The 25,229-nt window shown below is 36.2% G+C and overlaps 1 long non-coding RNA gene and 1 pseudogene across 1 annotated transcript in view; both read left to right on the forward strand.

Moving 5' to 3' along the window:
- Window positions 1–25,229, forward strand: part of LOC139362197 (uncharacterized) — a 228,047-nt gene that overhangs the window by 139,312 nt on the left and 63,506 nt on the right. The window lies entirely within an intron of this gene.
- On the forward strand, window positions 24,712–25,013 carry LOC105463584 (non-histone chromosomal protein HMG-14 pseudogene; annotated as a pseudogene).

Below are 25,229 nucleotides of genomic sequence, written 5' to 3' on the forward strand. Positions count from 1 at the left end.
ATTTTTTTTGAAAAAAGGTCTCACTCTGTTGCCCAAACTGTGGTGCAGTGGCTCAATCACAGCTCACTGCAATCTTGACCTCCTGGGTTCAAGCGATATTTTCACCTCAGCTTCAGGGGTAGCTGGGACTACAGGTGCGCCTACCATGCCCTGCTGTATTATGTATCTTGAATCCTTTCCTTTCTCTCCTTTTTCTTTGTCTTTTACAAATACCAACATATTTTTTCTCCTAAACCTCACCAGTAAACTCCTAACACAGGACCTGCTACTACTTTTTTGTACCTGTTAAATCAATTCTCCACATATATGCAACTTACCGTTAGTAACAAAAATCAGCTAATGTCGCTTTCTTGCTTAAAACGGCCACACATAAGCAGGAAGTATTTCTTAGTTTTTCTACATGGAGTTATGATATGAGTATATAGAAGATATTGCTTGTGTAAAGTGGAAAAGAGTACTATCTCAAGCAAGTTTAAGATCAGCAGAATATACTTCAGTTGCTTTCTGTCTTGAAATAATACAAATGAAAAAACAAAAAAAAGATTAGATGTGTTTTTTAAACACCCAGAAAACCATGTTTTCTTCTGTTAGTATTTCTCAAAAATTGTTTTATCATTTTCTCCTGTAAGTAAATATACAGGTTATAAGTTTTTTCCTTCTCTAACCACCATTTTGAAATTGATCCTACAGCTTTATTTTTAATATATGCATATTTAATATGTTATGTAATTTATATCCAGTGTATAATTGCATAAAACAAGTAGCCAATTTGAAAAGACACAAACTATTTATATATAATTTACTGTTTTCTATTGTGCTGCTCCATGTTCATATACATTAATATTTATTCATAATCAACTGAGGATAAAAAGTAATAAGATTTTAGAAAGTTAAAACCATATTTCTCAATATCCTCTAAATTTTTATTTGCTTTTCATGCTTGATTTTCTTTATGCTCAATAGTATTAGTACATTTACACAATTTAAAAATCCCTTCAAATATAATCTATAACCTGTAATCTGTGATAGAAAATGCATAAAATATTTATAAATTTGTATTTATTTACATACGTACATTTTTGCCTAGAATTTTAGGTTGCTACATTTTCTTTTCTCCAGTGATTTCATATTCTATGTGATGAAATTCACACAAGGAGTTTAAAAACAGTGCAATTTATATTTTATAAAGGCTTATTTTTCTTTTCTTTTTGTTTTGCTAGTGGCAGGCTTCCTAATGACAGCTTTTATTTTCCTTCCAAACTATGAAATAGCATGTATTGTGTATGCCTGGGGCATATACATATGCCTTTAAGCAATACGTGGACTGTTCTTGCTTGATGATCAAAAACTGGACAGATATGCTAAATTTACTAGTGAGATTTTACCTCTTTTCAATTGATACCCTTCTAATAATTCTTTAGCTATTTCATAAATTTTTGTATTATTTCAGTTTAATTGAAGCTATTTTTTATTTAAGTTATTAATAAAATAAATGACTTTTGAAGAGATTTTCTGACCTTAATAAATTTGGGACCATGTTGAAAACTAATTATTTTTTTTTTAAATGAGGTGTTTCAATCAGTGTTTTTAAAATTATTTTTAAAATTATCTTGACTCTGAAACATTACTTTTCAAATTGATTTGCACTTACATACGATCTTAGAAGATCTTGTATTTCACAGAAGCTTTTTCTAAGTGACTTCTCCAAAACAATAGCTGCCTTATTTAAAAAAATTGTTAAGTACAAAATTCACATTGTATAATACTCTATATAAGAATTCTTTCACTAATGAAATTATTCTGTATCTGTACTTTAGATTTTTAGATCATTGCATTAGTTTTCTACTACTTAGTAACAAATTATCACAGACTTGGCTATTTAAAACAACATGTGTTTGTTACCTCACCATGTCTGAGTCATGGATCTCATCGTGGCTTGCCAGGATCTTTCCCAAGGCTGCCGTCAAGGTATTGTCCAAGACTGGAGTCTAAGGTCTGCTTCTAAGCTCTGTAGTTTTGACAAAATTCAATTTCTTGCAGTGTGTTGAACTGTTGTTCTCAGTTCCTAGCTGGCATTGGCCTGGAGACTTCCTTCTTTTACTTTCTGGGCCTCTCCAATATGGCTGCATTCTTCCTCAAAGTGTTACCAGAAAGGGGTCCAGATACGGACCCCAAGATGGGGTTCTTGGACCTCTTGCAAGAAAGAATTTGGGGCAAATCCCTAGAGTAAAGTGAAAGCAAGTTTATTAGGAAAGTAAATGAAGAAAGAATGATTACTCCCTAGGCAGAGCAGCAGCATACGCTGCTCCACTGAGTATACTTATAGTTATTTCCTGATTACATGCTAAATAAGGGGAGGATTATTCTTGAGTTTTCAGTGAAAGGGGTGGGCGATTTCTGGAACCGAGGGTTCCTCTCCATTTTAGACAATATAGGGTAACTTTGGGATGTTGCCATGCATTTGTAAACTGTCATGGTGCTGGTAAAAGGGTCTTTTAGCATGCTAATATGTTATAATTAGTGTGTAATGAGCAATGGGGACAACCTGAGGTCATTTTCATCACCATCTTGGTTTTGGACGGCTTTTTTACCGCAATCTGCTTTATCAGCAGGGTCTATATCTTGCAACAATCACCTATCTCATCCTGTGACTGAGAATGCCTATCGTACTAGAAATGTAACTCAGCAGGTCTCACCTTTATATTACACCGCCCCCATTCAAGATGAAGTTGCTCTGGTTCACACATCTCTGACAGAAGTGTGCAAGTAGGGAAAACAATAATGAATGCCAAGTTACAATCTTATGTAGCTGTTGGGTTTTTAACAGTCATCTTTCTTGATTTCATTCTAAACGTTCTAAATCAGTGACAAATTTCTTATTAAGTATTGCACAGTAAATGGTAGTGTTGGCACCTTAGGTAGTGTTGGCACCCTATGTCCTAGTTCTTATTCTTAGAGTTACAAGCTGAGAGCCAGTCAAATTGTTCTAAGAAAAGCCTGACTCCCCATCCACCCCTATAATGAGTGGTGAAGAAAAAATAATGGTTTTCTGTTATAAAGGGTGAGAGGGTACTTTCCCTTCCTCTCTCCTTTCAGCTCCTAGAAGGGGTGTCCTCCTTTCTTTAGCCTTTTTTTCTGTAAATAAAATTTCTCTATGAGACAGATAACCTTTGTATTTAGTCTATAACCTAGAGGAGTCTCCAAGGTCCTGGGTCTCATTCCAAATTGAAATGTAAATTCCTTGGATTATGGCTTTTGCAGTCTTTCCTGGCACCTCAGGGACTCAAGCAAGAAATCTACTCCTAGCTATAGCCATTTAGCCCCCTAAGAAGATAAGAGAAGTTCTATTACTCTTTTAAATTAGAACAATTAACTAGACAAATGGCTATAGATCTAATTCTCATGATATGTGAACATGTCATAGCAGCTAGAGCTATTTACCTGAACACTGAGAAATCTAGGAAAGTTTTATTTTCACACATTAACCTAATCATGGAAATGATAAATCGTCACTTTTGTCATACTCTGTTAGAAGGAAGTCATAATCAAGAGGAGAGGATTACACAAAGGTATGAATTCTAGATAATGCTAGTAAGTAGAAATTATTGGAGCCATTTTAGAATCTACCCTGACCCAGCATAGCCACATTTGAAGACATAAATAATTTTGAAAATAAATATAGATAAAAGTAATTGTATCAACTTTTGTATATAATGAGTTTTTCAAAAATCTAGTTTCATGTCAGTATTGCCTGAAACAAAACTATTTTTGCTCAATCTGCCTGAAAAATTCTTAGATTGGTATTTAAACATCAGACTAGTCATGAATCAATATGACAAGATTCTGTATTCAAGTCAGTCAATTTAGTTTTAATTAATTTCCTTTAAAAGGTTTTGTTCTTATCTTTCCAATCAATAGAGAATATTTTTAAAATAATGGTAATCTATACTTCACATGAATATAATATTTTGTTTATGAGGTGTTTATTCTTCTCACACAACGTGAGGAAATTAAATTCAAATTAAGAAAAATTGTCTACTTGCTCAAAGTTACCCAACTACCAACCAGAGTTTTGCCCTTGCCCCATTGGAAGTTTTTAATAGCAAAGTCCTCAGGTCTCTCAAAAAAATCCCTGTGAGTTGAAAAGAGATTTTCCTTAGATCACAGGGTGTGAGAGATCATGTGGGCTGCTTCAATGACATGATAAGTTGTTGGATGTTGTTTGTTACTTGGATGGGCTATAGGTGTGGACAAAGGCTAGGGTAAGCTGCGTCCATGGATGACTATGAACAGTGGGTTGATCTGGCCCAGCACTCCGTCACTCACTGAGATGCCATTCAAGTACTCCTTCAGCATCTCCCACAACTTCCCACTGATTTCTAACAGTGGACTCGTCTGTGTTGAAGGCCAGTTGCTGCATTTTCACTTTGTCATACTATTTCTGGAAATTCTCCATCCTTACGTAGTCCACCATCAACTTGTCGAGCTTCTCAGGTCTTCTAGGTTATTCTCCTCAATCTCCTCCTGCTCCTTAGCGAGTCAATACTGACAAAAATGAAGCACTTTTTCTTTCTTAGATTCAAATTTCCTACATATTTCAGCAATCTTTTGATTGCTTACAGATCTTTTCACCCTTTTCAACAATCTCTATCAGGGCCTTGAGGGTGAGTTTGAGTAAGTTATGGGATGCTGCCTAGGCTTAAGTTTTCACAGTTGTACAAGGACTAATTCCTTGTCATTGTGGACATATCAGTTTTCATGTTCACTGTTGCCGCTGTGTATGATGATCTTGCCTTTTGAAATGTTTATGCCGTCCCGTAGTTTCTGTATTTTTTTCATCTGTACTTCAGTCTCTTTAAAGCTCTTCTCATCCTTCACTTTCAGGGTCTCAAAGGCAATCTTTCGATCATCTGTGGAACCATGTTTAACCCATGTTTCCCAATCACAGTATCAGGAGTACTTCACATGCGTTTCATTATTATTTCAGTTTTTTTTGTTTTTTTTGTTTTTTTGTTTTTTTTTAATCATGGAAAGGGTTAACAAGGAAGGGAGACTGAAAAGAATTTTCTAAAAAATATATATTTTTCACACCAATATTTCTTTTGTCCCTTCTCTCTTCCTTTCTTTCTCCTTCTTTCCTGTTTCAATAATACAGTCTTCCTAAATGTATGAAGAATTAACTTCTTATGGAAACAGTGTTACTTCCATTGTTAATACTGATAGGTTTATTTCCTTGTTCTTTTTCTTAAAACTACCAAGTGTAAGCTAGAAAATAATAATTTGATTGATGAGTACTTTTACATTAAATTATTAAGTGATAAGTAATGCATAGCAATGATACATGCTTCAGCAGACAAGACATGTACTTTTCTACAAATTACCACATTTAGTAGTTGAAAGTCCACCTAAGAACTACTCAAATGTAGAAAAAAATCTGGTTAACAATAGTGAGAACAGACAAATAAAACAAAGAGCCAGATCTTATTAAAACTGAAACACAATTTATTGAAAAGCTTCAGTACATACAGTGTCATCAGGTTTCACCCCCAGCATTCCTGTAGTAAATGAATGAAAACCAGAAGCAAGGAGAGTATTCCTTCCTAGTAAACTGGCAAATTCCAGGTCATCAGAGCTCATTGTGAACTTTATCTTACATGTAAAAAATATTCACTTTTTAAATTTTATAGTCAAATAGGCAAATAAATCAGACTTCTAAGGATGCTTTAGATGGTGCTATGATCTGAATGTACGTATCTGCCCACAATTTGTGTTAAAACCTAACTCCTAGGTGATGTATTAAAAGAGGGAGCCATTAGGTGATTAGGTACTGAGGGAGGTGATTAGGTACTAAGGGAGGAACCCTCACCAATGGGAATAATGTCCAGGTGAGAGAGGCCCCATAAATGTCAAGAGAACAGTCTTGCCGTTCTGCAATGTGAGGACAGAGCCAGAAGGTCCCATCTTGGCAGCAGATAGTGAACCCTCATCAGATGTTGAATCTCCTGGTTCCTTTATCTTGGACATCTCAGCCTCTAGAACTGTGAGTATAAACTTCTATTGTGTATAAATTGCCCTATTGTAGTGTGTTATAGCTGCCCAACTAGACTGAGACAGATAACTCAGTTATTAACTGTTATTTTAATAGTTATTAATCGTTATTTTAACTATCATTAAAAACAACAACAGTTATGGTTGTCATTTTCTATGTTTGTAAATGAAAAGGCTAACTTCTTGGTAGTATTATTTTATTTTATTTTATTTTATTTTATTTTTTTGAGACAGAGTCTCGCTCTGTCACCCAGGCTGGAGTGCAGTGGCCGGATCTCAGCTCACTGCAAGCTCTGCCTCCCAGGTTTATGCCATTCTCCTGCCTCAGCCTCCCGAGTAGCTGGGACTACAGGGGCCCGCCACCTCGCCCGGCTAGTTTTTTGTATTTGTTTTTTTTAGTAGACACGGGGTTTCACCGTGTTAGCCAGGATGATCTCGATCTCCTGACCTCGTGATCCGCCCGTCTCGGCCTCCCAAAGTGCTGGGATTACAGGCTTGAGCCACCGCGCCCGGCCTTGGTAGCATTATTATTAATATTTATTAAATTCACAGAATTTATTTTTTATTACAATACCACAGAGAATTTTAGTTTATTTTTGCAAAACCTGGTCTAATAAGAGGCTGTTATTCTGGTAGTTCAAGTTCCTTATCTGTAAAATAAGAAGAATTCAAAATGTATAAAATCCTTGTAGCTCAAATATTTATTGACTTTCATTCTTTATTTTCCTCTAATATTACTGAAATACATATGATTTTATTTTTCAAGGACAAGTATATGGCAATTGATATGGTCCCCACCCAACTCTCACCTTGAGTTGTAATAATAATCCCCACGTGTCAGGGGCAGGGCCAGAGGGAGGTAATTGAATTATGTGGCCAGGTCTTTACCACGCTGTTGTCATGAAAATGAATAAGTCTCATGAGATCTGATGGTTTTATGAGGGAGAGTTCCCCTGCACACACCCTCTTTCCAGCCACCATGTAAGACATCACTTTGCTCTTTCCTTGTCTTCCACCATGATTGTGAGGCCTCCCAGCCATGTAGAACTGTGAGAACAAACTAATACAGTAAATTGGTACCAGTAGAGTGGGGTGCTGCTGTAAAGATACCTGAAAATGTGAAAGCAACTTTGGAACTGGGTAACAGGCAGAGGTTGGAAGAGTTTGGAGGGCTCAGAAGAAGACATGAAAACGTGGGAAAGTTTGGAACTTCCTGGAGGCTTGGAGGGCTCAGAAGATAGGAAGATGTGATAAAATTTGGAATTTCCTAGAAACTTGTTGAATGGCTTTGACCAAAATGCTGATAGTGATATAGACAATAAAGTCCAGGCTGAGGTGGTCTCAGATGGAGATGAAGAGCTTGATGGGAAATGGAGTAAAGCTCATTCTTGCTATGCAAAGAGATTGACAGCATTTTGCCCCTAAACTAGAGATCTGTGGAACTTTGAACTAAAGAGAGATGATTTAGGGTATCTGGTGGAGAAATTTCTAAGTGGTGAAGTGTACAAGAGGAAGCAGAGCATGAAAGTTTGAAAAATTTGCAGCCTGACATCGCGATAGAAAAGAAAAACCCATTTCTTGGGGAGAAATTCAAGCCTGCCACAGACATTTTTATAAGTATTAAAGAGTCTAATGTTAGTCACCAAGACAATGGGGTAAAGTCTCCAGGGCGGGTCAGAGACCTTTGCAATAGCCCTCCCATCGCAGGCCCAGAGGCCTAGGAGGAAAAATGGTTTCATGGACCAGGTCCAAGGCCCCTGTGCTGTGGGCAGCCTAAGGGCTTGGTGCCTTGTGTCCCAGCTGCTCCAGCCATGACTAAAAGGGGCTAAGGTACACCTGGGGCTGTGGCTTCAGAGGGTGCAAACCTCTAGCCTTAAAAGCTTCCACATGGTGTTGAGCCTGCAGGTGCACAGAAGTCAAGAACTGAGGTTTGGAAACCTCTGCCTAGATTTCAGAGGGTTTATGAAAATGCCTAAATATCAGGCAGAAGTTTGTTACGGGGCAGGGCCCTCAGAGAAAGCCTCTGTTAGGGCAGTGTAGAAGGTAAATGTGGAGTGGGACCCCCCACACACAGAGCCCCCACTGGGACACTGCCTAATGAAGCTATGAGAAGAGATTCACCATCCTTCAGACCCCAGAATGGTAGATCCACTGACAGCTTGCACTGTTTGCCTGGAAAAGATGCAGACACTCAATGACAGCTCATGAAAGCAGACAGGAGTGGGGCTGTATCCTGCAAAGCCACAGGGGAAGAGCTGCCCAAGACCATGGGAACCCACTGCTTACATCATGATCAGTAATCAGCATGACCTGGATGTGAGACATGGAGTCAAAAGAGATCATTTTGGAGCTTTGAGACTTGACTGTCCCACTGGATTTTGGACTTGCATAGAGCCTGTAGTTTCTTTGTTTTGGCCAATTTGTCCCATGTGGAATGGGTATTTTTACCCGATGCCTGTAACCCCATTGTATCTAAAAAGTAACTAACTTGCTTTTGATTTTAGAGGCCCATAGGTGAAGGGACTTGCTGTGTCTCAGATGAGACTTTGGACTTGAACATTTGAGTGAATGCTGGAATGAGTTAAGAATTTGGGGGACTGTTGGGAAGGCATGATTGTGTTTTGAAGTGTGAGGACATGAGATCTGGGAGGGGCCAGGAGAGAAATGATATAGTTTGACTGTGTCCTCAACCAAATTTCCTTTGAATTGTAATAATCCCTACTTGTCAAGGGCAGGCCAGAGGGAGGTAATTGAATCATGGGGTCAGGTCTTTCCTGTGCTGTTCTTGTGATAATGAGTAAGTTTCATGAGATCTGCAGGTTTTATAAAGGGGAGTTCCGCTGTACATGCCCACTTGCCTGCCGCGTGGAAAACATCCTTTTGCTCTTCCTTTGTCTTCCACCATGATTATGAGGCCTCCCCAGCCATGTGGAACTGTGAGAACAGACTAATACAGCATTGTAAAATAAAAAGTAGATTGCATTTCAAAAATATGATATTAAGCATCAACTTTTATAAAAAGTAAACCATGTGGATTCTAGTTTTAATTGTTATATTAAGTAAGAAATTAAATATATTGACTTTACCTGTAAATAAATACATAGTTCATTTATTTTTATAATTTAAACATACTACATTGATTTATTCAGATAGTTTTCTCTCTTCATAGAAAAGTACAGCAGATTTTATTGGCTCCAACTCTATTTGGTCTCTGCTCTGGTTAGGGTCACTGGTGACCTCCATGTCAAATCCATACACATTTTTCCTTCTTTGTCTTACTTGATTTCTTATCAGTATTTTATTTATTTGATATATTTGACTAGTCTCTGAGTTTAAAAAAAAGTAATTCAGTTCATGATTTCTTATTCTTTGCTTTTGAGTTTCCTTTTTTAATATGTTTTCTTCTTTTCTGGCTATTTCTGTTTTATACAACCTAAGAACTTTGTATAGTGCTTTTTGTTGTTGTTGTTCTTTGTTTTTTCCCTCATGTAATACACACTTACTTTGTCTAGCTCAGGCAGTCCCATGCCTTTAGAAATTTTATATGTCTACATCTCCCAGAAATATATCACCAGTATCACCAGTTCTGATACTATCTTTGAGTTTCAAGCCCTGTAAGCAACAATCTACTACCCATCTAAAATTTCCTTTAGCCCGTTATCCTTTCATCTTTCTTTGCTTGAATATATCTTAAGCATCTTAGTTCTATCATGATCAAAATCATTCTGTCTTAGCTCTGCAAACAAATCTTCTCCTCTTTTAGCCCTCACTGTTTCAATAAATGACACTACCATCCAGTAGTTACTCAAGGAATGAAGCAGAGTAACCCTTACATATTATTGTACACCAAATTTGGCCAATTTTGTCTTTAAAATAATATCTTAAATTTTACAAGTTATCTCAATTTCCACCCCAACACTCTTTCTTAGTCATCCTAATTTCTTATCTTGTGTAATAATTGCTTTCACTCTCGCTCCCAACTAATCCAATCTTCTTATAACAACCAAAATAATCCTAAAATATAAATCAGGTGATGTTATTTCTCTGACTAAATGTTTTCCAAAGCTTTGCATTGCATTCAGGACTAATTTTAAAATTTGACCGTGCCCTCATGATGCCTTTCTAGGCATTCTTACTCTCCAGTCCTTTTTACCCTCACTCTTTGCTATCCAATGCCTGGAAAATTCCTTCAGTCCTTTATACTTTTATCTCTCTTTCATTGAAGTACACCTCTCCATTACTCAGCTCCCTCTACTGCATGCTCAATATTCTTTTTTCTTTTTTTTGATACAAAGTCTTAGTCTGTTGCCCAGGCTGGAGTGCAGTGGCGCAATCTTGGCTCACTGCAACCTCTGCGTCCCAGGTTCAAACAATTCTCCTGCCTCAGCCTCCTGAGTAGCTGGGATTACAGGTGCCTGCCACTATGCCTGGCTAATTTTCAATATTCCTTTGCCCAGCTAATTCAGACTTATCAATGAGGTTTTGGCTTAAAAGTCAGTTTCTTAGTCCTCTAATTGAAATAAATTGCTTTCTGCTCAGAGCACTGGGTTCCTTTCTTTCATAGACAGCATTAGTTTCCAAGCATGAGTTTATTTCTGTGTTGTTTGCTTTCTCTTCTTATTGGCCAATAAATGGTGCGTGTTGTTTCTCTTTTGCCCATATTTTATCAATAAGGTCTAGTATAGTAAATAGTAGATAATGAGTGATAATTTTGTTGTAATGTCCCTCTCAAATTTCATTTTTCTCTACAAATCCAACACAATATTGGGCATGTTTACATGCATAAGTCATTGTTCCCTGATGGATCACCCCTTTTACCTCTTCCCTTTATAAAGTTCATCTTATCTCAGGAGGATGCACTTGTCAATTCTTCTTCAAAGTACTTCATGTCAGTTTGGTGTCCCCTTTGTTGTGGAACTTCCAGTGTCTCTGAAATATCATTGCAAGTTTCATCACTTTATAATTTTTGTATCTCCATTTTCCCTACCCTCATAGGCAACAAATTCAAACATGTGTTCAATTCATGTTATCTTCCATCATTTCTTCCTAAACTATTTAAAAACTTGTGTTTCCATGTTTTCTTAACTTATTTACTAATTATTTTTAATTTTGAATAATTTCCATTAAAAATTGAATAGCAGCCATAATAGTACAATAGTAACTGTGAAAACTTCTATGATTGTTTGCTATTTTAGAAACCCCTTTAATTATATATAAATAGAATGTTTCTCTTTCCAAAAACCGCAGGAGAGCTGAACTCAGTTTTTATGTGTCTTTTTGTCAGGAAAGGAGAATAGTGTTTCAAAGATTTTAACTTACCTCTGCCTGACTCGAAACTTAACTGAAGTGAGAATTTTTATAGGAAGTTGATTACCAGAGTAGAGTATTAGGCTTGATTTTCTTCTCTACAATCACAAAATACATTTTTGGGTGACTTGGGGACAGAACATTAAATGAGCCCATTAAAAGATGGGTGTGCATTTTGTGTTTTTCTTGATACAATGTTATTTCTTCTCAGGAAGGTGTCAGAAATGCTGATTACCAAGCAATCAGGTTTTATGAGAGAAAGAAAAGACAGTGAAGTAAGGCTGTAAGTGAATTATTTGCTTTATATCACATAACACAATTCCTTTGGTCAGTTTGTATTTAGTGGTATTGTCAATAGTTATTTGAAAAGAGCTAATTCATAACCAAAGAAGATAGATTCCTCAAACATTTTTTCACAGACATTTGTGTGTGTGTGTGTGTGTGTGTGTGTAATGTGGTGTCACTGGTAAGATCAATTTGTAGAGACTCCATAGGAAGAAGAAAAGAAATGCAATTCCTTTGATGGGCAGCCAGTGAAATAATTAGAATTGAGTATAATTATACATTTTTGTTATCAGTGTCTATACACATTTCTACTTTCATTTATTATTTGCACGGTGTTTCTTTTACCAAAATCAATCATAGTCTTTAAATAGGCACTGTAAGGGATCCAAACAGAAAAGAATCTTTCATTGACAGGATTTTGTAAGTGGTTCTACTTATTTCTTTTGGCTCACTTGACTTTCAAACTTGTAATAAATTTTCCCCAATTGCATATATATAATATACTTGTAGGGTTTAAAAATTATGGTGTCTTGTAAATAAACAGATTTATGGAGAATAGATCATGCTCTGTTATGGGAAATACCAAAAAATTAATATTGATTATTATAAAAATAAAACCACAAAGTAAGCAGAGTCACAATTCATTCATTCTACTCTGATAGTCAGTGTACAATTCTTATTTTATTTTATTTTTATTTATTCAGTTTTTAGAGACAGGGTCTGGTTCTGTTGTCCAGGCTGGGGTGCAATGGTGCTATCATAGCTCATGCAACCTTGGACTCCTGGGTTCAAGTCATCATTTCCTAAGTAACTAGTAATACTACAGGCATGCCACCATTCCCAGCTAAAGTTTTTAAAATTATTTTTTGTGCAGACAGGGGTCTCACTGTGTTACCCCAGCTGATTTCGAACTCCTGGCCTTGAGCAATTATCCTGCCTTGGCCTCCCACAGTGTTGGGATTGGAGGTGCCTTCTGCTGTACCCAGCCAACAGTCCTTAATAAATGAAGGACAATTTTTTGTTCTGATTTAGTGAAGATTATATATGTTTTTGCTAGATATCTTTCAAGCATTCCCTGCTGTCCTCCTTTGATATGGACAGTTGCTTACAGTAGACTCCTATTCTCACTCTTGATGAACTCCTGCATAGTTCCCTCCAGTAGGGCCTCTTGTATCTACTGTCTTCAATATCCTTTGCGAAGCTCAGTGCTTGCTTCATCCTTGGGAATGTAAATGTTGTCAAATATGTTCATCTTAGGCAGTATCAATACTGTCAAATACTTTAGATTTTCTTTCTATGTCCTGAGTTCTCCCTTTCTCCTATATGTTTGGCTCTTCTTTCTGTCCAAAGTAAGTCTGCCCTTGGCAAAATACTTAAAATCTTGGAAATAAAGCGGTAGCTCACTACTTGGATTTCAGGTTTTGTTTATATATTCCTACTAGAAGCAGAGCCCTGCTTTAATTGTTCTGTCAGTTCTTACCCAGTATAATGAAGACAACAGATACATATCTTGTCTAAGTTTTCTTTTAATTTATAAAAATCTGTGCTACAGAAAAATGACAAAGCCTTTAACAGTTCCTTAAGTTAATTGGTAGCATATACCTGATTAAATCTTATTACAGAGAATTCAACATTTAGAGTTTTTACACCAATCAAATAAAACTATCTTAAAAACAAAGTGATGGTTGCAAATATCACTCACATGAAATATTCTAAATAAATAATGATCATTATTATTATGGTTTTACCTGAGTAATACTTTTATACTCCATACTAAAAATTATTCAGTGGGGTAGTTTATTCTAAACAGCAATATTTCTTAAAATAGAAAAATAGACCACAGTATCCTTTTATGCAATTATACTTTTCTCGTAATAGATCAAGTACAATAAGAATTGTGATGAAAGTAAATGAATAATTAATATATTATGTAACACTTTTGCGAAAATTACCTTAGGAGAAGATGGAATTTCAATATTAATTGGTGTGAAAACAAACTGTAAGTTCTTAATGTTTAATCTTTGTAATCTCAATTTTATTAGGAAATACATGTTTAATATTATCATTACAAGTGTCATGTTGCAATTTGAACATTTTGAAACATAGATAATTAAAATAATAAATGAATATAATTCATCCATTAAGGAAAGTCATAGTTAACATTTATGATGTAAAATAAACTTATTTGATATATTAACTATATAACTTATTATTTTACAAATCTGCTTTGCATCACTTTTGAATCCCTATAATATACGCGATTATTGCATTCCAATACAAAATTATAAAATGTATAATGGAATCAAATAAAATACATGTCATAGTTTGAGGAAAAAATTATTGTGAAGTACAGATTTTAATAACGTTTTGTGAGGTAATATATTTACCAATACTAACAAAGGAAGAAAGAATCAAATAAAATAGAACTATGTGGGTAAAATTGAATTATTACTATTATGTCTTTGTAGTTCATGCACATTTTACTTACACATAACTTGAAATGCTATTTACTTAAAGAAATGTAATAAAATTCATTGAGAATATATAAATAGGATTCTCTGAGGATTTAGTCTGCAAAAAAAAAGAAAAAGGACAAAAGGAAGACAGGAAGGAAGGAAAGTAGGAAGGAAGGAGAAAAGGAAGGAGTACAGAAGGAGGAGACAGAAAAACATAAGTTCTAACTGAATTTGGTAAAAGTAGAACTCTTGTGTTCTTACACAGGGAAAGCTTTTTTTCAAGTGTCCAAATTCCTAAAACATCCAAACCAAGAATTCAAAATAAAATGAATTACAAAAATGAAAACTATTAAATCTTATGTTATTAAAAACAAAACTGCTCTATTTGGTCATAGTGTACTATCATGTTGCATGGTATGGTGTTGTCATTAAAAGGTCCATGGTATCACAATGGCCATGTTCAAAGGAAAGGACAGAGAGGTGCGGATTGTAACAGTTTGTGGTGATATGGAAATTGTAAGCATTCTTAACTTTACATGCTTGGCAGATAACTGTTTTAGAATGCTGAATTGGAAAATACAAATATATGTTAAATATATTCCCCATAACATATGCATTTTATCTCATGCCCTTATCTCTAAAACAGAAGGAAAAAATTATTCATAAAATGACAAAGGTAAATCAAGAAGAAGAGAAAAGTTTCTGTGGAGATATCTAATTTCCAGAGATACTATTGATCTAGGAAAAAAAAAAGTCAGCATAAATAAGTTTCAAATGTAGACTTTGAACTACTGGAAAATTCTATATAATGAAAATAATTGTTAAATCATACATTTTTCTACACCAAAATATAATTTTAACATTCAGGAAAAAAAAAAAAGCCACTGTTATTTGCTTAAATGGCAAAAAGCCACTGTGAGTTGCTTACCTGAAGCACCATCATCATATTAATGTTTCCAGCAATGTTATTTTTCTTCTAGTTAAGAGTGAAGCACACAGTATCGATATTAATTTCAGTTCATCTAACCATAAAGTGATTCACAATTTATTTTAGGTAATATTTTCCTCTAATAATATACTGTCATATTTACATAGCACCTATTAAGACCTTTTAGGTAAAATTGTAGTTTGATATCTTCCTGTTGAGACTTAATGTGTTTTTTAAAAATATGCAATTTATTAAGATCAAGTTATGAATATTTTGGTCATATTATTGCAAGATCTGGTAATATCCTTTCAGCCAATTCTGTTGATAAAGAAAATTTAAGAAAAAAACCCTAGAAAATGCAAGGTTGATAATGTTTGAATCTCCCACTGACTTAAAGTATATTAAACATCCTGAATGAGTATTTAAGACACTGCTTTACAACTTCTGCTAGTATAGATCCTAGAAAGGAGAGAACTGGCTTATGTAGACTATTAATAATAAAATATGATTACTTTCATATTTAAAATGACTTTTCTGATAGGTCATAGGATGGCAATTATTCTCTATGTCATCATTAGTGATCAGTGTGATAAGACAACCACTGTATAGATCAGTTAATAAATCAATGAGAGAAATCTGCAGGAAATCTTGTACTGCTGTCTTTCATGACACACTTCACAAAATGCTATGGGGATGAATGCAAAAGAAGCCTAAAATACCAACCCCTACTGCAGTGATATAAAGGAGATGGTTACTGCTACTCTCGACAAGGCTTGCTTCTCCTCCCATAACTAGAGAATAATTAATCTGTAAACGTACTTAGTTTTAGAGTTTACAAAAGCCAGCTTGTTAATCAGAATATTATCCTTTTATGGCTCAAAGAAGCAAGGTAAAGTCACATTCCAACTTATTTCTGTATCCAAAATTCCTAGAGAGGAAATAATTGTCTTCTCTTTTCATTGGAGAATTAAAAGCTGTCCTCAAATAGCATGTTGTCCTTTTATCTAAGCCCTTTAGAATTACCACGTTTATATTTTCATCACTTATCAGTGATTTGTTGCACTGCTACTGACTGTACACGATTATTGGCATGCTGCAGCCAGACACTTTGGAAGAGCCTTTTTCTTTCCCTGAGAGCCAGGTTGCTGAGAAAACAAAAACAATAAATACAAAAGAAAGAAAACAAGACACAGGTACTCTCTGCTGGTTTTTGCAAAGACCCCCCACCTAAGACCTTTATGAATTAGCAATTGATACAGACAACATAGTGCCTGGCCCTTTTATCTGGATCTGGGTCCAGGACATGGGCCTCTGTTTTTAGAGCAAGAGGAACTTCATGAAGAGTTATGGCTCATGGCTTCTCTAGAAGGTATTGTTATCTAATGGCCAAAGTTGGGCAAAATTTTTAAATTATCAAAAAAATGTGAAATAAGTGACTAAAAAATTATAGAGTAGGCTACATTTCTCAAAGTTTTTGCCAAAATATTTCTAATGCCATAGAACAATAAACCAGGGACGTCTAGTAGACTGCTTGGTGCCCACTGCTGCTCCATTCTTAAAAGTTTATGAAAATCTCTGTAGAAAAGTGATTTGCCAAAGAAGTGGTACTATACGAAGTTGAAATTTTCAATAAACACATATTATTACTGGAAAATTTAGTTAATTATGTCATGAAACAGTCACTGACTGATTAGTCTTTTTTGCTGTGTCACGCAGGGCCGTGTTCAGTAAAGAAAGATAACTCATTCTTTTCCTTTTTCTCTAAACTATTAACACCACAATTTTTGTCACATGTAATTTAAGGTGAAAAACTGCTTATGTTACCAGTGATGAGTTCTCTTTTTCCCATTCTTAAACTTAATTCCCATTATAAGGATATTGTCAAATACAGTATAACAATTAACAGTTTTGCTTACAGTTGTTGATGTGAGTGTTCAGTCTTGAAAGATAACTGCTAAGTAATTCGAATTTGTGAGCAACTTGCTAGATAAACAATGAATCCTTTCTCTTTATTCTCACGTATACTCTTTGCCAGAACATCACTATTTTTCTCTTTGAAGAAAAGCAGCAAATAAATTTTGACCAGGGCATTTTACATGCCAAGTAATGATTTATCTCTTGTATGAAAAAAGTTTATGCCAATTCAAATTCCATCATAAATATAGCCAAAAAGTGTTTAAGTCATTATTTCTTAATTTACCATTTTAGCACTCATTTGAAAACACTGGGAAAACTAGGGTAAAAAGTATTTAAGCTGAAAGGTGGCTTGCTGTGTCTGGATTCCAGACACGAAATGGGCACAGTGAACCCCACTCTTATATTTTTACCTGTTATAGTTTTAGCCCCATATAAGCATATATCTCTATTTTATCCAGTTGAAATTAAGCTACTGTAAATATTTTAAAATTTCATTATAAGTAATTTCACAATTAATTCTGTCTTCACAAATAATTTTGTATACATGGAGAAACAAAACAAAACTGCAAGATGACCAAAATGCTAACTATCTCCAAAATTTCAAGATTATACTCTAGTTGATTTCAGTGTTTCAACTAATTATTCAAAAACATTTTTAAGCATTTTGAAATAAAGAATTTTTTTCCACCTTGGCTTTCTCTTTTTGAGCAAAATAGATTCATTCATATGTGTGTGTGTGTATATATATATACACACACATATACATATATACATATTTATATTCATGTGTGTGTATATGCGTATATTTTCTAATTCAGATATATATGTGTATATATACACACACACCTATGAATCTATTCATATATATGTTCATATGGCTATATAGATATATATACATATATCTATTTGTATATATATATGAATGATTATATTTATTTTTGAGTCAGAGTTTTGCTCTTGTTGCCCAGGCTGGAGTGCAATGGCACGATCTTGGCTTACTACAACCACCACCTCCCAGGTTCAAGCAATTCTTCTGCTTCAGCCTCCCGAGTAGCTGGGATTACAGGCAGGCACCACTACATCCAGCTAATTTTGTATTTGAGATGGTGTTTCTCCATGTTGGTTGGGCTGGTCTTGAACTCCCGACCTCCGGTGATCCACCTACTTCGACCTCCCAAAGTGCTGGGATTACAGGCGTGAGCCACCATACCCAGCCCATTCGTATTTTTAATGTAGTACTATGCTTCATAAAATTTCTAAATATTTTATGAGCTTATTTTTCCAACATGACTTTAAAACTGATCTTGTTACAACCTTCAACTATTTTTATTCCCTTGTCATAGGTAGAAATCTCAGTTTTCTAATTCAGATGTGTAATAAACAAAAATTATTTTTCTAAAATTGAATTTATATTCTATTTTCAGCCCTATTCTGTCAGAATGTCAAAACCATAATCCCAATTATTATTACTCAGTCTCCCCTCTCCTTTTCCAGGAACTGTGTCAAGGGTCCATGTGTCTTACATAGTCTAAAGACATTGGAGGGTGGGACTGGGCATCTAGTCTTAAATATGCTCTGTCCTCATTGACTTCTATTGAGTCACATATTGTCTTGCTTGTTTCTTAGTGATCAGTCTGTACATATTGCTACTAAATTATTCTGGGCTCTCATCTGATGCATTAAATTCAGCAAATCTCTTTCTTCTTTAGTACCACTCTTAGGCAAAGAGAAATTCTTCTGTTGCTCCCACAACAAATTATGTTTAGGGACTTTTTGAGCTCTGTTCATCTCCAATCTGCTCAGAAATTTTATGTAATTGTTTTTATTTTTGCTCTCTTTTGTGTTGCATGGATTTCCTTCTGCTGCCTCTGTGCACTCTGGGACACAAGGAGCTCCCTGACACTTCTCAGGTTCTAATTGTATAACACATACTTCTGCCACCTTTTTCTGGAGACTCACTACCTTGTTAAGATGCTACTGGGAGACAGGGTACAACTGGACTATGGTCTTAGTTGCCTCAAACATGTCCAAGATAAATGGATGGAATAAAAATAACAAAACATAAAATACAGAATAATCTTGACTGGCTATTCACATGCTTTTAGATGCTTATTTATTTATTTATTTATTTAATTTTTTAAATATGAAGTTATTTCCATTTTCCAATTGCAGGCTTTTCCTCTTACTTGGGCTTTGTATTCCATCTCTTATTTTCTGAGGCACTTTTTTTTTTCCACATTTAACATTTTTTTCCACATTCCACATTTCCTGACTTATTCTGTTGATGATGATGACGATGATGATAATAATAGTTGTATCAGTCAGGATGAAGTCAGGAAGACAGAACCCACGCCAAGTAGTTCAGTAGAGGAATATAACATGGGAACCTAGTTGTAGACATGAAAAACGAGATGAAAAACCAAATGGGTCATAGTAAGACAACCCTGAGCTTAGTGACACGTGAAAGGTATTATCACCCCTATAGCTGGAAGTACAAATGGGGCACAATGATGCTTCTCAAGTTCAGAGACTGAAAGTTTTCAAGGAGAGCTCAAACCACGAAGAAGGGAGAGGTTCTGTTGAGATCTAGCATGGAACAGACAGAAAGAGAGAGGAAGAAAGATAAATATCCTGATTTCTCCTTTTCTTTCTCCCTAGTGTTTTCTGCTGGTATATTCAGGATACTGAAACCAATTAGAAGTCAATAGACAAGGGTCCTAGGAAATGAAGGAGTCAGATATTTGTGGTGACAAGCAGAGTAATGGGCATCAGGGAATGAACCCAAGAGTAAACCAATTAATCACAGGTCCAATAGCCAAAGAACAAAATCATGTAATCTTTACCAATCTTTGATGTAGGTACTACTATTATTCCTACTTTAGAGGAGAGAAAACTAAAACAACGTCATGTTTAAAAAAAAATGGTAAGAAAAATAAAGAACAGGTTGTTTAGGGGGCCGAAGGAAAAGGAGAGGTGTGGAGAGAGCATTAATTCTTCTTTTAGATTGATTAACTTGTTAAAATCAACAGATTCCCCTTCAGTAAATAAAAATGAAGTGAAAATGATCAAGCACCTCCCATTAAAAAAAATTCCTAATTCTTAATTTTTCCTTGTTGTTCTTCTATCATTCCTTTCATAATCAAACTTCTTGAAAGATTTTTATAAATCACCCATCTTTAATTCTTGTCTTTTTACTCACATTATACATGGAAACATTTTCTAATTCTTCCACTCCATTGGAACAATACTGGACAAGGACCCCAGATGGTTGTTCATCATGACATGCAGTGTCATTCAATTTTATCTGACCCTTCTCTTGTTTTTCTTGGCAAATTTCTGCCTGTTAGCATGAAACACACTAGAAACTAAAAAAATAAAAAAATAAAAAATAAATAAAAAAAATCCAGGCAGAAAGTTGGAGAAAGTAGAAAAAGAAGACCACATGCATACCTTCTAATGAGCCTTCTAATGATGAAGACACTACATAAAGTTTCTATTTATGTCTCCTTGGCCAGGACTGATTCATATAGCTAAACTTAGGTTCAAGGAAGGATGAGAAATAATCCTTCTGCAAGGTGGCAATGTACTTATCTAAAGAATGGAATCCTGTCATTAAAAATAAGGATTCAATGTATATTGTATGGTTACTAGCAGTCTCTGCTGAAGAGATTATGTTTGATACATTCAATTGTCTCCATAAAACATTAAGTAGATCATTAATACTTAACACAATGGAGGTGAAAAGATAGAGAGAGGGCCAGGTGCAGTCGCTCATGCCTATAATCCAAGCAATTTGTGAGGCCGAGGCAGGTGGATCACTTGAGGCTGGGAGTTCGAGACCAGCATGGCCAACATGGCAAAACCCCATCTCTACTAAAAATACAAGAATTAGCCGGCGGTGGTGGCACATGCCTGTAATTCCAGCTACTTGGGGGGTTGAGGCATGAGAATTGCTTGAACCCAGAGGCGGAGGTTTCAGTGAGCCAAGATTTCACCACTGCACTCCAGCCTGGGTGACAGAGCAAAACTCTGTCTCAAAAAAAAAAAAAAAAAAAAAAAAAAGGGGGAGAGGGCATGTTATATCATCTCAGAATGCTGGAAAACAAATGCACTAGGGAGACGTCACAGGAGTTCGAACATACTTGTTTTGTGCTCATCTGAAGTCTTTCATTTTGACTTTAATGTGAAAATGCCCGGTTGTATGTTTTTCTTTTTCCCAGAATATTCTGGTTCTCAATTACGGGGAGAAAAATGGTATAAGTTAGGGCCGGGCGCGGTGGCTCAAGCCTGTAATCCCAGCACTTTGGGAGGCCGAGACGGGTGGATCACGAGGTCAGGAGATCGAGACCATCCTGGCTAACACGGTGAAACCCCGTCTCTACTAAAAAAATACAAAAAACTAGCCGGGCGAGGTGGCGGGCGCCTGTAGTCCCAGCTACTCGGGAGGCTGAGGCAGGAGAATGGCGTGAACCCGGGAGGCGGAGCTTGCAGTGAGCTGAGATCTGGCCACTGCACTCCAGCCTGGGCGACAGAGCGAGACTCTGTCTCAAAAAAAAAAAAAAAAAAGAAAAATGGTATAAGTTAGAATTCAATAAGAATTTTCTTAAAGTATACAAAAGTGGTAAAAAGGGCAAAAGAGTTGAGTATATGCAAATGAGTGATTATAATGGCATACTTTAATTAAACTGGACAGTAAAAGAAATAAAACCAGGAAAGGGCCAATATTTTGGAATATTTGTATATATGTAATGAGATATCTTGGAAATAGCACCCGAGTGTAAACACAAAATTCTTGTTGTTTGTTTTTCTTTTTTCTTTTTTTTTTTTTTCTTTTTTTTTTTTGAGACGGAGTCTTGCTCTGTCACCCAGGCTGGGGCGCAGTGGCCAGATCTCGGCTCACTGCAAGTTCCGCCTCCCGGGTTCACGCCACTGTCCTGCCTCAGCCTCCCGAGTAGCTGGGACTACAGGCGCCCGCCACCTCGCCCGGCTAATTTTTTGTATTTTTTTTTAGTAGAGACGGGGTTTCACCATGTTAGCCAGGATGGTCTCGATCTCCTGACCTCATGATCCGCCCGTCTCGGCCTCCCAAAGTGCTGGGATTACAGGCTTGAGCCACCGCGCCCGGCCAAAATTCTTTAACATACACCTTATAAACATAGGAAGAAATTTCATGCACTATATTTTGATAATTTTGTGCATGAAACAAAGTTATAGGAAGAGAGTTAAAGAAGGGTTGAATATTGTAATGTACGAAGTCCATATGTTATATTTGATTCAATTTCTAATGAAATCAAAGCTGAGTGTGGGAATGGGTATGGAAGGTAGAGACGAGAGTTCAAGAACCAAAGAGATGAGGGTGTGGCCACTTCGTCTATGTTAATGTTGAAATAGTTGATAATGATAATCAGGTAGGGAGGAATTCTTTGCCCTGAGATAAATCTTCAGCAAATGATAAAGAGTAATAGCTTAGCAGAAGGCATTAAGACATAAGAAAGGGTGTCACTTTTATAGATGGATGGCAAAGGCTTTAGCATTAATTTTCTCAAAAGTACAGGGGGGAATTAATTAATTGGATATGGCAGTAAGAAGAAAGGAGGACACCTATCACATCTCATTGTCCTGAGGTTTATAAGTTGAGAAAGAATAAAAGGGCTTTCTGTTAAAAGCAATTCAGCAGAAGAATTTACACAAAAGGAAGCCAGGATTAATGGAACTCAGCCACTGAAAAGAACATTCAGAGAAGAGGTGGAATTTACAGGGGAGTCTGGTGATCACAAATTGTAAGACTGAAGTGCATGAGAAAGAGTTGAAGATCATTGTGTAGATGAGAGTATGTAAACAGTGGTACAAGAAATGTACATGAGGTATTATGGCCTCAGATCTCAGTCTGAAATGAGGCTGAGTCAAAACACCTGGGTCCTGGTGCCTTCCAGTGATTTATTAAAGAGCAGCTCTTCCAAGTTTCCGTTTTTGATAAGTTAAAGAGGAAGGTTTGTTGTAATTGCTTGTTTTACTTTATTAGAATTCTTCATAGCCTTCTTCCTATTAGATTATAAACTCAATGAAGTCAAGGACCCACTCAAGAATGAGTTACAGTGCTATTCCCAGGAACTCGCAAGTCCCCGGTATGAAATAGTAGGGGACCTACTGAAAGCTTTGCAGGGGCCAGAATAATACCAGTTGAGCATCCCTAATCTGAAAATCCGACATCCAGTATGCTCCAAAACCTGTGCATGAAACAAAGTTATAGCAAGAGAGTTAAATAAGGATTGAATATTGTAATGTCTGAAGTCCACATTTTATATTTGATTCAATTTTGCATTTTGAGTACCAACATGATGCCACAAAGTAGAAAATTCCACACCTGGCCTCATGTGATAGGTTGCAGTGAAAACACAGGTGCACAATGCAGTTTATTCAGTCTGCTGGTGTTTATAGTTGCTGTCGTTTAACAGCTGATAGAGGTATTCTGATGATGCTACTGTGCTGTTTAGTTACCTGAACACATTGTTTTTTCACTGTATTAATGATAGGTCATATTTTTTACTTAAACACCTACATGTGAGTAAGAAAATGATTGCTTATTAATAGCATATAAGTTCAAAGTCAGGAGTGATGGCGATGACAAACAACCACAGATTGTCCACATGGGTCGCTTAGATGGCGATACCTTTGCTTTCTGATGGTTCAGTGTACACAAACTTTGTTTCATGCACAAAATTATCAAAATATAGTGTATAAAATTACCTTCTGGCTGTGTTTATAAGGTGTATGTTAAACTAAAGAATTTTGTGTTTATACTCGAGTCCTATTCCCAAGATATCTCATTACATATATACAAATATTCCAAAATCCAAGAAACCCTGAAATACTCGTGGTACCAAGCATTTTGGATAAGAAATACTCAACCTTTTTTCCTCTCTTTTTTTTTTTTTTTTTTGGCAATGGGGTCTCACTCGGTTACCCAGACTGGAGTGCAGTGACTAGATCACAGCTCACTGCAGCCTTGACCTCCCAGGCTCAAGCGATCCTCTCACCTCAGTCCCTGAAGTGACTGGGACCACAGGTGTATGCCACCATGCCTGGCTAACATTCTTGATTGATTTATTTATTATTTATGTATTTATTGGGTCTTGCTTTGCTAACTTTATTTATTTATTTATTTATTTATTTATTTATTTATTTATTTATTTATTGGGTCTTGCTTTGTTGCCCAGGCTGATCTTGAAGTCCTGTGCTCAAGTGATCCTCTAAAGTCTCAGCATCCCAAAGCATTGAGATTATAGGTGTGAACCACCGCCTAATACTAACCCTTTAAAAGCAGTTGAAGTGGGCTAGATTTTGTCTTCATTACAGAAAGTCTTTGCCTATTTAATTTAAATTAAAGAAGGCAGTCGAAATGTAAAAGGGACTTTTTCTTAAAATGTGATACTTTATTGGTCTTTCGTTTTTCAATTCTTTATAGACAGGAAGGTATAAAAAGTATTTATTTGGAGATAAAAACGGTGGCAGGGCTCTGATAAAGGACAACTGAGAGAGGCAGAGTCTCACTGGGGAAATGCAGGCCCTGGTTGTTCAAGGGAAGACTGAAATCCAGACTTGTATATGAAATGTCCTGATTTTGAAATGTTGGTTCAAGTTTTGGAAATGTAGTTAAGGGAGTGGGTCTCAGCAGCTCGGGCGGTGAGAGGAGCTGCAGCTCAGCTTCACGAAGGCTCTAGGCAAGCCCCGGCCCGCAGGAACCTGGCACATGCCCTCCCTGCCGCCAGGATGCCCGAGAGGAAGGTCAGCTCCAACGAAGGGGCCGCCAAGGAAGAGCCCAAGAGGGGATCCGAGCGGTTGTTAGCTAAACCTGCTCCTGCAAAAGTGGAAGCGAAGCTGAAAAGGGCAGCAGTGAAAGACAAATCTTCAGACAAAAAGGGGCAAACAAAAGGGAAAAGGGGAGCAAAGAGAAAACAGGCCGAAGTGGCCAACCAAGAAACTGAAGATTTACCTGTAGAAAATGGGGAACGAAAACTGAGGAGAGTCCCGCCTCTGATGAAGCAGGAGATTAAGAAGTCAAGTCTGATTAATACCATATACCATGTCTTATCAGCGGTCCCTGTCTCCTTTCTTGTACAATCCAGAGGAATATTTATTATCAACTATTTTGTAGATGCAAGTTTTTAGTAGCTCTAGAAACGTTTTTAAAAAGGAGGGAATCACACCTCATCCCATTTTTTAAGTGTAAATGCTTTTTTTTTAAGAGGTGAAATTATTTGCTGGTTGTTTATTTTTTGGTACAACCA

The sequence above is a fragment of the Macaca nemestrina genome, chromosome 3 (genome assembly GCF_043159975.1).
Source record: "Macaca nemestrina isolate mMacNem1 chromosome 3, mMacNem.hap1, whole genome shotgun sequence".
NCBI classification, from domain to species: domain Eukaryota; kingdom Metazoa; phylum Chordata; class Mammalia; order Primates; family Cercopithecidae; genus Macaca; species Macaca nemestrina.